The 16,607-nt window shown below is 43.4% G+C and overlaps 1 protein-coding gene across 2 annotated transcripts in view; it reads right to left on the reverse strand.

Moving 5' to 3' along the window:
* The window catches only part of USP7 (ubiquitin specific peptidase 7), a 71,111-nt gene that overhangs the window by 36,632 nt on the left and 17,872 nt on the right, over positions 1-16,607 (reverse strand). Inside the window, exon 1 of one of the 2 annotated variants that reach the window (XM_054714719.1) lies at positions 1,960-1,981. The exons of the other annotated variant lie outside the window; for it this stretch is intronic. The gene's annotated coding sequence lies outside the window, so the exon portion shown is untranslated. Of the gene's footprint in view, positions 1-1,959; positions 1,982-16,607 lie in introns of those variants that run through there. 2 annotated transcript variants of the gene reach the window in all.

Genomic DNA, 16,607 nt, shown 5'->3' on the forward strand with positions numbered 1-16,607 from the left:
CTTAAGTTGTTCTATCAATCAATATATACACTTAAATTAACAAGTTAAAAACTATTGTTAAAAATAAACCTTTTTCTAAAGTGGTCCCTTGACCACTACACCCCGACAGAAAAAAATGGTGGAGGGAAAATATGGCAAAGAGAAATTTCTTTTACCGTTGCTTAACTAGCTCAAACTCTGAAACATGTGCTTATTAAGCAGCAATAAAAAATCAGGTACTGTGGCCAAAATGTCTTTCACCCACATTTATCCTCCAAAATTAACTACATGAAAACACCACAGAAATATTATATGAGGAAAAAGTAAAAAGTCCTGAGGAGGCTTATGAAATTAATAACACACAATCCACCGACAGAATATTGTACAGCTGGGTACCTATATGGAAAATTCAAGTCAAGTTAAAAAAAATTAAGAACCAAGCAATAAATGCAGCAACTATTAAGAGGTTCTATAGAAGCTGTAGAGTATTTTTCACCATATACACACACTCCCATCATGTGAATGTACTCTAAATTTTAAAGTAGTTTGTTTGACACATGCCCTAATACTTTTAATTTAGTTCCTTGGTTTAAACCTGTCTGACTGCAACTACTTTAAAGTATGGTTTATAATGAGCAAATGCAAATATGACAAATAATTCTTTGTGCACAAAACAAAGCATTGCTCCTAAAAACAGGGTGTTATGTAAAGGTAAGCAATCTAAACTATGGCAAGTGATAACTTGCCTGACCCATGATTCTGAGATCCAAGTGAATTCAGATTATTGCTGAAAGTATTTTTAAAGATTTGTTTTGTTGGCTTTAGAGCACTTTTTCACCAGAAGTTATGGTACTAATAAAAGTAAAGATTGATTCAAGAGATCTTATGGATCACCATCCACAACACTTTAGTGTGGGGTGAGAAAAAAATGAATAAATTGGACCAGTTTTTCGGCAGCAGAATTAACTGCAATATGGTGAATGAAGAGAGCCTAATATTTTATGAAACAAGCGCTCCTGTTCTATTGTTAATGAAGATAGGATTTCTGAGTTGACCCCAGAAGGCACGGCAGGTAGAATATAGAATAAACAGTTGAACGGGGTTCTCCTGGGCAATACCCAATCTTTTACACACCAAGGTACACATTTCAGCTAGGCTGACCAATTTGCTCTTTTCCACCCTTCATAAGCATAAAGATGGGGGTCAGTGGATGTGAAATGGCACAAAGTCCTAATTGGTCCACCATATACATGAGAATCCAGGACAACAGGCCCCATGAAGCTCCCAACCAACTGCCATGGGACCTTTGTAGAAAGTTGGCAACTCAAGTCTAGCTCTTAAGGGACTGAATATCCAGTTTTTAAAAGCACCTCATAAACGAGTTAGTTCAGCAAGAGGATTAAAAATTTAATTAAGACACAGTAAATCCCTGGACCTGAATTAAATGAAAGTACCCAATAACCACAAAAAGTCTGTACTAGGCTTCCAGAAATATCCTAAATGATAAACTGCCATCCTTATCATCAAAAGGGTGCAAGATTGGTGTATACATATATTTATTGCTATAGTGATCCTGTTCCTGAATTTTATGTACCGCACAGCTGGAATTTTCCCAGCTGTGTCGACTCTCATTTAGCCCATATGAACGACACTAATTTTTTGATACGCAACAATCTCAAATAATAAGACTGGAGACATGTTTGGCAAACACTAATGACAATATGGAATGCCTCAAATAAACAGATAAAAAAAAAAGTCCCCAATAGGCCAGATGTCTGCAGGGTGAAAAAAAGCCAATTATAAATGCAAAATATACACTGACACTCAGAAAAACAACAGAAATCATTTCTATTACTCATGGGTAAGCCTTTTGACAACAAACCTTGTGACAAGTATCAAAGGCATAATTTTAATATATATGTAAAAAGACACAAAATACTTTTTTTAAAAGAGTGAGTTTAGAAACACACAAAAGACTACCTTAGCTAGTTACAAATCCTCTATATCCTCCTCTTTTACTGAGGATGCCTATGCTTATGCCAGCTTTCCTTCCTGAGGATTTTCATTTGTGATGTCATAACAGACCTACTAACCCAGAGAACATGGCCAATTGCTATGGAAATGATGCAGCACTCATTTGGCACCTGAATCTCCTAAATGAGCTAATAGATGAAAAATAAAATTCCAATGTGTTGGCTTTGACATTTTCTGTCACTTCATGAAGATTTCTCAAACCTCTCCCAAAAAGGCTGGGTTTGGGGAAACCAAACTCCACAATAAAACTTCCCAGCCTTTCAACTAAGATAGCTTCAAGACCACAAAGACCCTGGTACACAAAGATCCAGGCATTCCTCAGATTCAGTCTCCACTCAGTCCCCCAGAATCCTACTTGAATTTCCAACCTAGTGACACAACCCAGTGAGCAAAACCAGGACTTGGTTAAAATAGCAGATTACAAATTACCAAGTTAGTCCCTGAAGTGGTCAAGCAAGCCTTTAACTGCACATCTTAATCCCAACTCTACCAGATCACCTTGAATTCCAAGTCAACCCGCTCCCCCGCCCCATTCTGTTTGGTCTTCCCTCCTCACATCTCTCCCAGCATTGAACCCATTTTAAAGAATATTACATAAAACAGAGGTTATCAAGATAAATTAGAACACTGGTATCTTTCTGCATACTCATTTCTTAATTGTCAATCCCAAATATATTTCAGAAGGACAGCTCAGAAATATCAGTATTGGTTCTAGAAACCTATCAAGCAGCATCAAGACTCCAATTTGAACTCCTGAGTCACCTTGTCCAAGCCTGTGGTTTTCAGCCATGTCTGCATGGCTCTGCAGCAGAATCTGCTGGGTTGGGGGAGGGGAGGGTTCTCTCAGCCACATCAGAGTGACTGCATAGAATCTCTATGCCTCAACATTCTTTTTTTTTTTTTTTTAATTCTCCACAAAATAAGGACCAGAAACAGATTCAAGAAACTTCAACAATTTAAATAATCACCTTCAAAAGGCAAAGTATCTGGCTCTATAGGGTTGCTTTTATGACACAATACTACCATGTTAGGTTCTCTATATGTATAGTTAACAAGAACCATTCCTATGTAAAATGTGTGTATGGTTGTGTGCATATATTCTTACTGTGAACCTGAACATTTAGAAGTCTGTAAAACACTAAAGCACAACCACAAAAGAAAATAGTGTAAACTTCATGTAGCTTAATTGTAACATGTAATTTATCAACCGTTCCATTTTCTATGGCAAAGAGTTTGACACTAGAAAAACTGAAGCAATACTTGATTTATTTTTTAAAATATTTAGGATATTTAATAAATGATTGTCCAATATGGTAACAGTAAAAAAAAGGGCGGGGGGCATAATAGCCCAGAAACAGAATGAGGATGTTAACAGGGTTAATTGGGGAGGTGAGGGGGGTGCAATCTGGTTGGGAGCATTTGAGATCTTGCTCCCCTGTATATGTTGTTAGCTTGATTCAAATAAACTCTTACAAAAATTTAAAAATAAATTTGGTTACTAGTTTCTTAGTTGTTGATGTAAGTTGCTAACTACTGGAAACCGGGTGAGGAGTACATGGGGACATAGCAAACCTTTTAAAAAGACAACACAGCAAAGCAAGGAATATTAACATTAAATTTATATATGGAAAATTTTAGCATGAAGCATCCTCATAAGCCTATCTGAAATTCTCACATAATTAAAAGGAGAAAAGAAAGTGGAGACTTGACTTTGGGTGGTGAATTCACAATGCACTATGCAGATGGTATTAATGGCATATTGGAAACCTGTTTGATTTTATTAACCAATGTCACCCCAATAAATCTATACTAATAATAGAGGAATATGCAAATTGTCCAGGATGCCATCACAGTAACGACCAAACAGCAGGCTGCCTGGGGCAACCAGGCCAGCAGGAGGGTTAGTGAGGGACGACCAAACGACTGAACAGCAGGCTGCGTGGGGCGATCAGGCCGGCAGGGGGTGGCAGTTAGGGGCGACCAGGCCGGCAGGCAGAGGCAGTTAGGGGCGATCAGGCCAGCAGGCAGAGGCAGTTAGGGGTGATCAGGCTGGCGGGGGGGTGCAGTTAGGGACCATGAGGCAGGCAGGCAGGTGAGCAGTTAGGAGCCAGTGGTCCCAGATTGTGAGAGGCATTTCCGACTGCTGGTTTAGGCCCAATCCCAAGATCGGGCCTAAACCGGCAGTCGGACATCCCCAAAGGGGTCCCAGATTGGAGAGGGGGCAGGCTGGACCCAGTGGTGTCCCCTGTGCCCCCGCACGAATTTCGTGCAATGGGCCTCTAGTTAAATAATAAATGGATGGATGAAGAAAAAGGGCAGCCTGGGAGCTGGGGCAGGAAAAGCTTCCATACAGATGCCTGGGTAGGCATACAGAGCAAAGATCTTCAGGAAGGTTGCTGGGAGGAGAGCTGGGGAGGAGAGCTCATGTCTGTTGTCCTGGGGCAGTGCGAGCAGCACCTCGTTTGCTTGAAGTAGTCCATGAACCAGTAGCTCCCATTTACTGGCCCCCTACTGGGTCTCAGGTAGTGATCACAGCCCCTGGGTGAGGCAAAGTGGGATGAGAGAGATCTTGTTACCAGAATGGGTCACAGCCAGGCATTCTGAGGGCACTGCCACAGGAGGAATCCAGGTCTATAAAGCCATGGCTGCCCTTGCTCTTTCTCTACCTTTCCTCTCTAACATACTATGTGCCCATGTGGCCCTTTCCTCAAGGAGGCATGCTCACTCCTTAAGATACAAGTTTGATGGAGCAGCCAAATGAATCCAGAGGCACTGGTCAGGAAGAAAATAAAGATGAAAGAAAGTCCTAAGCACAGAGACACGATGCTGTGAGATTCTTAATTCTATGAATATACACTTTTTACAATGCCCACTCTCAATATAACCTGCACAACTTCTATATTCCTCAATTTCAGGTTTCTGTGAAACTCACTGTGATATCATGGGTTCACAATTACTATAGAAATAACAGAGATCCCTTTCCCTTTACCCAATTTTTCCCAAAAGTATGATTTTGCAAAGTATCATCACAACCAAGATACTGACGTTGACACAAGATACTAATCCAATTCCTATTCACTTGTACTCATTTTATGACATGTGTCTGTTTATGTGTTCACCACAGTCATGATCTGAACAATCCCAACACAAGGACCCTCAAAGTGTACTTTCACAGCCATACCCACATCCCTTATGTGTGCCACCCCCCCCCCCCATAAACCCTGGCAATGACTAATCTCCACATCTGTAATTTGCCATTTCGATGATGTTACAGAAATGGACATAGGTATGTAACCTTTTGGAAGGCCTTTCAACATTTAATGTGACTCCCCTGAAACATACATTGCCAAGTAGGGTTGCATGGCAAGGATACACCATTATCTGACCACTCACACCTGCTAACATCTGGGTTGTTTCCAGTTTTGGGGATAGTATAAATAAAGATGCTATAAATATTTTTGTACAGGTCCCGCTTTAGTATTTATTTTTACTTTCGGATTTTCAAGAATGAAATGCTCACTGCTCACAATGGCAAGGCAAGGGCTGGAGAGATGCATTCCGGGAAACAATGACCTTCTCCCCTGCGAGCCAAATGGGAAGGAATCCGCTGTTTGATATGTCACCTTCCAGGCTTTCTCACTGTTCACATACAGACATATGTGCATGAACTTTTGTCTGGAAAAGAAAACGGTACACTAATCATAATACATGGATCAATTACAGCTATCCTGAGTCAACATACGTGCACATATGCATAAATATGCACATGGATACATGGATTTAATTTTGGACAGCACCATAGCAGTATGTCATGATTTACTCACGCATTCCCTTACAGATGGTTGTTTCTAGTTGGAGGGCTTTCCCCCCCCCCCCCCCCACACTTGCATAATGTACAGCAAATAACTCTGCACTATGATTTTCACCTGCTGCAAGTGTTGTAGCCAGTTCTTTCTCAAACAGATCTGGTCCCGAAGTAGCTCTTCACATCAAAGAACCAGAACTCTACAAAATGGCTCCAAACAACTAAATCACAAGACCCACCTTCAGCACAAAGTTCACATACTGTGTGCAGGAGAACTCCTCCAGCTCTCAGGCACAGCTCCGTTACTAGTTTTTGGAGGAATCCAAATACAATCAATTTCTTGATGGTCTGGCCCAGAACAATCTTCAATGTATGGAACCTAGCTCCAAGCTCACAAAGAGTGAAAAGCAGCTGACAAACCAAGAGACACAGAAGGTGTACTGAGCAGAACAAGATGCAGGGCGCTGCAACCAACCACTTATAAAGGGAGGGTGTCCAGAAGCCAGGGCAGCACTGACCTGTCAGGGGGACACAGCAACACAAGGGAAGGTGGGCAGTCATGAGGGACACCCAGGCTGGGAGCTGCCACACTCCCTAAGAAACCAGAGCCTCCCGAGAGCTGGGAAACAACTTCCTGCCACTTGGAGAGAACATATGGTTCTGTGAGAAAGCTCAGTAACTGTGAAGTCAACTCCACTTCCCTCTGTGCAAGCCGTCTACTGCAGTGGTCGCCAACTGGTGGTCCGTGAGGTCCAAAAGGTTGGCGACTGCTGGTTTAAGGAAACCTTTGGAGCAGCGGTCGCCAACCAGTGGTCCGTGGATCGCTGGTGGTCTGTGAGGTCCGAAAGGTCGGCGACCGCTGGTCTAAGACAACATTAGGCCTCTGAAGAGACCATGGAATACAGCCAGTCCTTGGACAGAACCTGAGGTAACCAGGGACTGAAGTTCTTACGAGAATACAAACGTGAGGACTCTCGGATCTGAATTACTCCACTCTCACCTCAAGTCAGTATTTTCTCCCTTCCTTGAGTCAGTGGCTCCCAAAGTTTACCACCCTCATGGCCACTGGGTGGGGAGAAGCAGGTGCCAACAAGGCAACATGGTCCCTGCTTGTCCAGTCACAGACAAAAACAACACTGCCCCCTGGCTCCAAGGAAACAAACACTTTCCGGCCCTCACTCCCTCTGTGCCTGACCAGGAAAGCGAAGCCTCCCAGAAGTAGTCCATTTCTGAATGTGGTCCTAAGTGGAAAACTTCAACTATGCTTCAAAAAGATCACTTCTAATCGATGACGATGCCATTATCAAGGACTTCAAAGCATCCCTAGACGGTGGGCATGCCCTATTTGCCTGCAATCACAGTAACAACGAAGAAGACATTCTCATTATTTCTAACACATCTTTCCCAGATAGGAAGAACCTGGGAGGTGAAGGCAAGCATTTCTGGCTGGGACTGGGCAGAGCCCACACTCTTCTCTCAGAAATTAGTCAACCTAGCACTTATCAATCGTCTTGTGTATGCCAAGAGCTGGGAGGGGCTCTGGGGCTCAGGACGGAACAGGCAGATAAGCTATGGGAGGAGACAAGAGGGGACAACTGCAATGCAGGGGAAAACAGTATTAACAGACCCACGGGGCTTGGACATGTATCATCAGCCACAAAGAAAAGGGCACAGGTCGAAACCACGAATGTAAACGAGCCAGTTTGGCAGAGAACCTAGAGAAACACATTCTAGATAGAGTGGCAATGCAGAAGATGGGAGATGAGGTTCAGATACAAGGTGAGCAGGGCCAAGGCTGTGAAGGGCCATGAAGGCCATGATAAGGACTCTACATTTCATTTCCAAATGTTCCCTCTGGGATATGCTCCCACTGGGGAGAGGTAGTAAAGGGGTGATAAGATGGTAACAAAAGGAGACTAGACTTTGGGTGGTGAAAATAATATACAGATGATGTAGTATAGAATTATGCACCTGAAAGCTACATAATTAATAACCAATGTCACACCAATAAACTCAATAAAATTTTAATTTAAAAAGAAAAGAAAGCCACCATGGCCTTGAAAGCACTACTCAAAGAAGAGCTTTCTGGTCCATTGGAGCTAAGATGGTTCCAGTGTTCAGAACTTGGCTGCCAACCCCATACACCCATGTGGTCAAGCCTGCCAGATAGATGCCTCCCTTGCTGTGCTGCAGAGGATGTGGGTGCCCCTCGAGGCTAGCCTGCCAGGTTAGCAGGGCAGCCTCCAGAAGCTCTCAGAATTCCTTTGGTCATATTATTAAAAAGAAAATTATAGCTTAATACCACTCCAAGGTGTTCTGATTTTGTTTTGTTTTTAAATATATTTTATTGATTTTCCTCAGAGAGGAAGGGAGAGGAATAGAGATTTAGAAACATTGATGAGAGAGAAACATCGATCAGCTGCCTCCTGCACACCCCTCACTGGGGATGTGTCCACAACCAAGGTACATGCCCTTGACCGGAATCGAACCTGGGACCTTTCAGTCTGCAGGCCGATGCTCTATCCACTGAGCCAAACCAGTTTCGGCAAGGTGTTCTGGTTTTAATTATTTTATGACTTTTAAATGATTTGGCTATATGCACCTCCCATTTAAATGGCTGGCTAGCCTGGCCAGCATGGCTCAGTGGTTGAGCATCGACCTATGAACCAGGAGGTCACGGTTCAATTCCCGGTCAGGGCACATGCCCACATTGTGGGCTCGATCCCTAGTGGGAGGCATGGAGGAGGCAGCCAATCAATGTTTCTTTCTCATCACTGATGTTTCTATCTCCCTCTCCCTTTCCCTTACTCTCTGAAATCAATAAAATATATGTTTTTAAAAATGGCTGGGAGTCCTGTCCTACAAAGCCAGGACTTCTTTGGTCCTCTGCCATTGGTGGGCCACCACAGGGCCTGATGTTGATGTCTGCCCAGCTACTAAGTAGTAGAGCCTGAAGGTTCAAAGTAGACCCGCTCTATTGAAATCCGACAGTTGGCTCTATACTCTGAAGTAATCCCAATTTAAATTAGTTACATGAAAATAAGCCACAAAGAAGTCCACATATAAATTTGTGTTCCTTAAATAAAACTGTTTGGGACTTTCTGTTTGACTTGACTATGTAAAAACCATCTGCTCCCTGGAGGATCATCCTAACTGCCAATCATGTCTGTCCCACAAACCCTGACTGATGACTGAATGCTGGCTGGGCACTGAGACGTATGTCAATCCTGCACAACTGCAGAACCTTTATGTCCATTGCTTGTTTACACATCTGATCTTGTTCCACAGAAAAAGAGACCCAGCATTATCTGCTAAGTTGTGTAGCACAGGTCACTTGTGGAAAAGAAAGTCCCAGCATACCTAGCAGAGACACAGGTTCATGGAAGCTACATGATGAAGGTAGAAAATGTTTGCAATACACAAGAACCAAAAGGACTAACACTCAGAATGTAGAATTTCTATAAATTAGGAAGAAACAACCCAACTACAACAAAGGAGAAATTAATAAGAAACAAAAGACTAACAAATATGCTCGACTTCCCTAATTAATGCAGTACCACTTTTCATCTACCATACTAACAATGGAAAATAATGGAAATGTCCACTGATAATGAGGGTCTCGCAAAATGCGTGGCATCAAATGGCTAGCTGGAGCGCATATTGACAGTCAAATCATTCTCCCCAAAGGCAGCATTTAATAAAATCAGAAATCAAATCTTTTCAAACAAAATGAATTCATTCCAAAGAAAACTAGAATATATACCAAAAGATGCACACAAGCAAATTTCTTACATTGAAATACCATTTTTTACAGAGAAAAGTTAACAACCTAAGTGCCCATTAACATCAAGGGCCACATATTATATACTATAGCTCCATTTATATGAAGTGCTTTAGAGACTGAATGCCTCAGTTAAGGGGGAGTGGGTAGGTAAGGAATGGGGAGATTGGAGAGGTGATGGATAGGGAATACAGGGGTTTCTTTTGGTGAAATAAAAATCTTCCAAAATTGACTGGAGTTATGGTTGCACAACTCTGAAACTATACTAAAAGCCACTGAACTGTACACTGCGGATAAGTGAATTGCAAGGTATGTTAATTATCCTAGAGACCCGAAATTCGTGCAGGGGGGTGAGGGGGGGTTGTTCCTCAGCCCAGCCTGCACCCTCTCCAATCTGGGACCCCTCGAGGGATGTCCGACTGCCCTCTCACAATCCAGGACTGCTGACTCCCAACTGTTCACCTGCCTGCCTTCCTGATTGCCCCTAACCACTTCTGCCTGTCAGCCTGATCACCCTCTAAACCAGTGATGGGCAACCTTTTGAGCTTGGTGTGTCAAACTTCGCCAAAAAACTGAGCATAACTCGGGCAGTGTGTCACTTTGAGGAAAAAACCACCTCCAAGACTCTAGTCACAAATGTTTCATCCTCAGGAGCAGCAAATGTTTCATCCTCGGCATGCGGCCGCATTTCATCAGAAATGGCTACGCGTGTCAGTGCTGACACGTGTGTCATAGGTTCGCCATCTCTGCTCTAAACACTCCCCTGCCAGCCTGATTGATGCCTAACTGCTCCCCTGCCAGCCTAATTGCCCCTAATTGCCCTCCCCTGCAGGCCTGATCACCCCTAACTGCCCCCCCCTGCAGGCCTGGTCCCCCCCCAACTTCTCTCCCCTGCAGGCCTGGTCCAGCCCCAACTGCTCTCCCCTGCAGGCCTGGGTCCCCCCGCAACTGCCCTTCCCTGCAGGCCCGGTCGCCCCCAACTTCACTCCTCTGCCAGCCTGGTCACCCCTAACTGTCCTCCCCTGCAGGCTTGATCGCCCCCAACTGCCCTCCCTTGCAGGCCTGGTCCCTCCCAACTGCCCTCCCCTGCTGGCCTGATCGCCCACAACTCCCCTCCCCTGCTGGCCATCTTGTGGCGGCCATCTTGTGTCCACATGGGGGCAGGATCTTTGACCACATGAGGGCAGCCATCTTGTGTGTTGGAGTGATGGTGAATTTGCACATTACTCTTTTATTAGATAGGATAGAGGCCTGGTGCACGGGTGGAGGCCAGCTGGTTTCCCCTGAAGGGTGTCCTGGATCAGGGTGGGGGTTCCCTTGGGGCATGGGGTGGCCTGGGCGAGGGGCCTGTGGTGGTTTGCAGGCTGGCCACGCCCCATAGCAACCCAAGCAGAGGCCCTAGGATCTGGGATTTATTTATCTTCTATAACTGAAACTTTGTAGCATTGAGCGGAGGCCAGAGCAGGCCAGGAAGTTTGGCTTCCTCCAGCGCCGGGGAAACCCAAGCCTCCTGCTCACTCCGTGGCCAGAGCCATTTTTGTTGGGATTTATTTATCTTCTATAATTGAAACTTTGTATCCTTGAGTGGAGGCCAGGGCAGGCCAGAGTGGGCAGAAAGCTTGGCTTCCTCCATCGCCGGGGAAACCCAAGCCTCCAGCTCGCTCGGTGGCCGCAGCCATCTTGGTTGGGTTAATTTGCATATTCGCTCCTGATTGATTGGCTGGTGGGCATGGTTTGTGGGTGTTGCGGAGTGATGGTTAATTTGCATGTTTCTCTTTTATTAGTGTATGTAATAAAAGGCTAATATGCTAATCAACAAAATGTTGGAATGACCGGTCGCTATGAAGTGCACTGACCACCAGGGGTAGATGCTCAATGCAGGAGCTGCCCCCTGGTGGTCAGTGCACTCCCACAGGGGGAGTGCCACTCAGCCAGAAGTCCTGAGCAAGGCTCACGGCTGGCGAGCGCAGTGACAGTGGTGGGAGCCTCTCCTGCCTCCGCGGCAGTCGGACATCCCCTGAGGGTTCCTGGGCTGAGAGAGGGCACAGGCTGGGATGAGGGAACCCCCCTGAGTGCACGCATTTCGTGCACTGGGCCTCTAGTATCTCAATAAAGCACTATTAAAAGGGGGAGGCACAACAACTTAATAGAAACAGGCCATTTCACCTAGAGACAAGTAGTTCCACAAATCACACATTTCTGAGAGCTCTGCATAGTAAATGATGTGGATACTGAGCAACTGAGTCATACATAAGTGGTCCATTTTCTTAAAGTTTGGGATTTAAAAATTCAATTATCTCAAAGTTTACTTATGTGTGTAAATTTACTCTACATTCATGTAGTTTTAAATAAAGTTTAAGAGACATGTCTACCAATAGAGGAATCATTGAATAAATTATAAATTACAAGGATGTCCTTATAGAAGGAGTGAACTTGCATATATGGACCTATGACAAAGTCCAAATACATTAGGGATACAAATTAACTCTTGAGGAATGGAGGCTTTCTTTCTGGTTTCTATGTTGTTTGAATGTTTTAGTGAATATGTATTACCTTTACAATAAAAGTTAAAACACACACATACAAGGAAAGCAAATCGTGGTGCAAAAAGGCACAACCCAAATACTGCCCAAGCATGACTCTACCTCAATAGCCATCAGGAGTGTACCAGAGGAGGAAAAAGAGAGGCAGGAGGAAGTAGGCATTCGGAATAGAACCTAAAATAAAGGTATTAATTACCTAAACAATCTGTGGCCTAGAAGATCAGTTTACATATTGGCAAAAGGCAGCATCCTCTCTTAAATACGTAGATTTTCCTTAAAAACTATTTTAAAAGACAAGGTACTTTAGGGGCTGTGGATGAGGTCAGAGATAGAGTTTTAAACAAGCTAGTTAAAACTAGTCAAACAGAACCAATTTCAACTGAATTCCTTTATTTGAATAAAACCACAAACAGAATAACCCTAAAACAGAAGACTAAGTTGTTTCTGTTTTTTTGTTTTTTTTTTAATGTGTTGGTGCAGGCAGAAAACCACTCAGGTTTTATAGTCCTTTTGAGAAGACCTTCCCTGGATTTTAAAGGAACACCCCCATTTATAAAAAACTAGTGGCCAAAGAAATGGTTTAAAAGTTCCTGGAAGACAGAAGAATTCCCCAGGAGTAGGAAAGAAAATACGGTCTCTCCCTCCCCACCCCCCAGTAGGGGGAGGGGACCATACAGTTCACAAACCAGGAGACCCTGAACATTGTTGATGCACTAGCAATGTCCCCTGTGAAAACTGGACCCCAAGAAGTAACGTCATTGGCACAGAAGACTTACTACATTCACGAACTGGGAATCTCATAGTAAAGATATCAATTCTCTTCAAATTAAACTATATGTCTAAATACAGTTCCAATCAAATCCCAGCAGGATTTTTTCTACCTATAGACAAGCTGATTCTAAAATTTATAAGGAAAAATAAAGGAAATGAAGTAAAACAACCTGGAAAACTAAGGACACAGTCTGATGAATTAAACTACCTGATTTTATAATTCACCATAAAGCTTTAGTAATCAAGACAGAATTGCACTAGCAAAGAATTACACAGACCAATGAAACAGAAGAGTCCAAAAACAGACCCACATAAGCACAATATTTGATTTTTTATAAAGGTATAAGCAATTCAGTGGAAAAGGAACAACTGCACACCCACAGGCCAAAACAAAGACCCCAACCTCATACCTTAAGTAAACATTAACTCATAATGATCATAGATGTAAATATAAAATTTAAAACTAAAACTTTAAAAGAAAACAGAGTGGGCAAAGATTCCTTAGACATAACAAAAGCAATATCCATAAAAGAAAATTTTGACTAACTAGATTTCACCGAAATTGAAAACTTTTGCTCCAGAAAAAGTCAGTTAAGAGACAGACCAAGTAAAGATTGGGAGAAAATACTAGCAAATCACCCATCTCACAAATAACTTGTATGTTGCCCTAGCTAGTTTGGTTCAGTGGATAGAGCATTGGCTTGTGGACTGAAGGGTCCCAAGTTCGATTCCGGTCAAGGGCACATGCCCGAGTTGCAGGCTTGATCCCCAGTACAGGGTGTGCAGGAGGCAGCCAATCAATGAATCTCTCCCATCATTGATGTTTCTCTCTCTCTTTCCCTTCCTCTCTGAAATCAATAAAAATATACTTAAAAAAAAAAAGGTGTGCTATTTTATAACATTTAAATTGGAAAAAGGGGGGAGATACAAACAATAAAAATAAGTGGAATATTGACCATTATGAAGGATTAGAAAGCAAAATAATCAAGATCAAAAATTACATCTGATATTGTGCTCTCCCCTTAAATGCTCATGAAATACCTGTTATTCATCTTAACAGGACCACCTTTAAGTGTGTGTGTGTGGGGGGGGGAATTCTGATCTCCACTTCCCTATCACAGGGACCATCCAACACTGCCTGCTCCCCATCCCCATGGCATTAGCTGATACAGAAGTGGCCACCACCCTGCTGAGGATGACTAGGCTGCCACAAATACCACCCAACTATCTTCACCCACGCTGCCAAGGAGTATCAAGGCTCTTACATACAGAACAAAAGTCACTGCTCTCTGTCCCGATAAGGTTTCAGGAGTTAGAATTACTACAATTCTGTCCCCAAACAGGTAACAGTACGAGGCTGCCACATACATGAATGCGATGTTTTAGGGCACTTGCACTCAATGTTCTAAAATGTAAGTGTAATAAAGAAATCTATATATATAAAAGGCTACTATCCAAAGTGTCCCCTCAGGAGTTCGACCGCTCACTATGATGTGCACTGACCACCAGGGGCCAGCGCAGAAGGAAGGAAGACCCCAGCCAGCAGCCAGGAGGCCCCAATCGGCCAGGCCTAGGGACCCTACCCGTGCACAAATTTTGTCTACAGGGCCTCTAGTATGTCAATATTTAGAAGATCTGTGTAACTCAGTGAATCAGTCTTTTCCAAATGACCCGAACAAATGGTATTAGAAAAGATCCATTAAAAGTATAAGACAGACCAATGAATTTTAATGTAATAGAGCAGTGGTCGGCAAACTCAGTCAACAGAGCGGCAAACTGCGGCTCACGAGCCGCATGTGGCTCGTGAGCCGCAGTTTACCGACCACTGTATTAGAGCATGAAAAGTTAATTCACACAGTTTCAAACTGCACATTGCTATTAACCTTAAGAAGCTACCAAGCTTTGGTGCAGCAGCAAAGAACTGCCACAAGTATCTGAAAAGGCTTTTCAGGTACTCCCCTCTTCAAACTATGTGCCTCTGTAAGACTGCATTTTCTTTACATTTCCACAAGCAGCTATGAGGATCCAGCTGTCATCTTTAATTAAGCAGACAATAAAAAGATATTTTCAAAAATGTAAAGATAATGCCATTCCTCATTAAATTTTGGTTTGAAAAATAATTATTTCCTATAAGTGTGTTCTTTGTGTTCTTCATGTATTGGTATATAATCTTTAAATAAAATGATTGGTCTTAGTTTAAATTTTTAATATGGCAAATAATGATGTAACCCACCTACCCAAAATCTCTTTGGGGTTTCTGTAATAGTTTGAATTTTTAATATGGCAAATAATTATATAACCCACCTACCCAAAATCTCTTTGGGGTTTTTGTAACAGGATTCTGAGAACAAAAAGTTTTGTAGTGCAAAGATCAGATTGACTAGTGGATTTGTAGTGTGTCCCTTTAGTAAACTGGAATTATAAGCCTCTCCCTGCAGAGTTCCCACTTAGAGGAGACAACCTGCTAGTAATTTGAGTATTAAGAGTAAAGAAGCCCCATATTCCTTTATGCCTGGGGTTTCTCTGCCCTGTGGGCCCTTAGCTTTGTGAGATCTATGGGTACCTAGTTCTTCCCTTGCAGACTGCATGCCTTATAAACTTCAGCTCCAGACCCAGACTCCATGGACCGTTGGCAGCTCCCACAACTGTGCAAGGTAAAAATCTAATAAGTTCCTTTATCCATCTCTACTGCTACTCTGGTGCTCTGATTGGACCCTCAATGGACACGGATACCCTCATCTTATACCATCCAGGTAATTTAGTGGTAAATCACACTCATAACCACACATAAAAAAAAAAAGTCCCTTTTAAAAATACTGAATAAGGGCTATTTTCTGATCCAATAAGGTGAGGTTCCACAGATGAAATACTATCCTATCCTATCTAATAAAATAGTAATATGCAAATTAACCATCACTCCGCTATACCCACAAACCACGCCTGCCAGCCAATCAGGAGGCTTGGGTTTCCCCGGCAATAGAGGAAGCCAAGCTTTCCACACATCCTGGCAGGCACAGGCCTCCACTCAAGGCTACAAAGTTTCAATTATAGAAGATAAATAAATTCAAATAAAAATGGCAGCAGTCACGGAGCTGGAGAGAGCAGAAGGCTTGAGTTGCCCCCGGTGATGGAGGAAGCCAAGCTTCCACAGCCCTAGCCTGCCTTGGCCTCTACTCAAGGCTACAAAGTTTCAATTATAGAAGATAAATAAATCCCAACAAAAATGGCTGCGGCTGCGGGCGGAACTTGAGGGTGGCTTTCTCTCAGAGGTGTTTGCAGCGATTACCACAGAACAATGAGACACAGGGGCCTATTAGGGCAGGGCTGACAGGAAACCAATGCTGTCTGCTCCGCCCTGAGACTCCACCCCATCCAAGCTGAGCACAGAGGCTTTTGCAAGTCTTGTCTCATAAGGGTGTCTCCAGCACAGTTCTCCCAGCGTAGACACAGCTGATCCTCACAGCCAGCTGGCCTGGAGCTCAATTCCTCCCAGTGATACCAACAACAATCAAGGCTTAGCTACAAGACTGTGCACACAGCCCACAAAGGGGTGCACCAAGAGTGTCCACCTCAGGTAACTGGGGAGGCTGAGCCACTGGGCCCTATAGGACACCTAGCACACAAAGCTCCTCTACCAACTCAGGGAAGCAGCCAAAATGTGGAGACAAAGAAACAGGTCACAAATGAAATAAAT

The sequence above is a fragment of the Eptesicus fuscus genome, chromosome 4 (genome assembly GCF_027574615.1).
Source record: "Eptesicus fuscus isolate TK198812 chromosome 4, DD_ASM_mEF_20220401, whole genome shotgun sequence".
Lineage (NCBI taxonomy): Eukaryota > Metazoa > Chordata > Mammalia > Chiroptera > Vespertilionidae > Eptesicus > Eptesicus fuscus.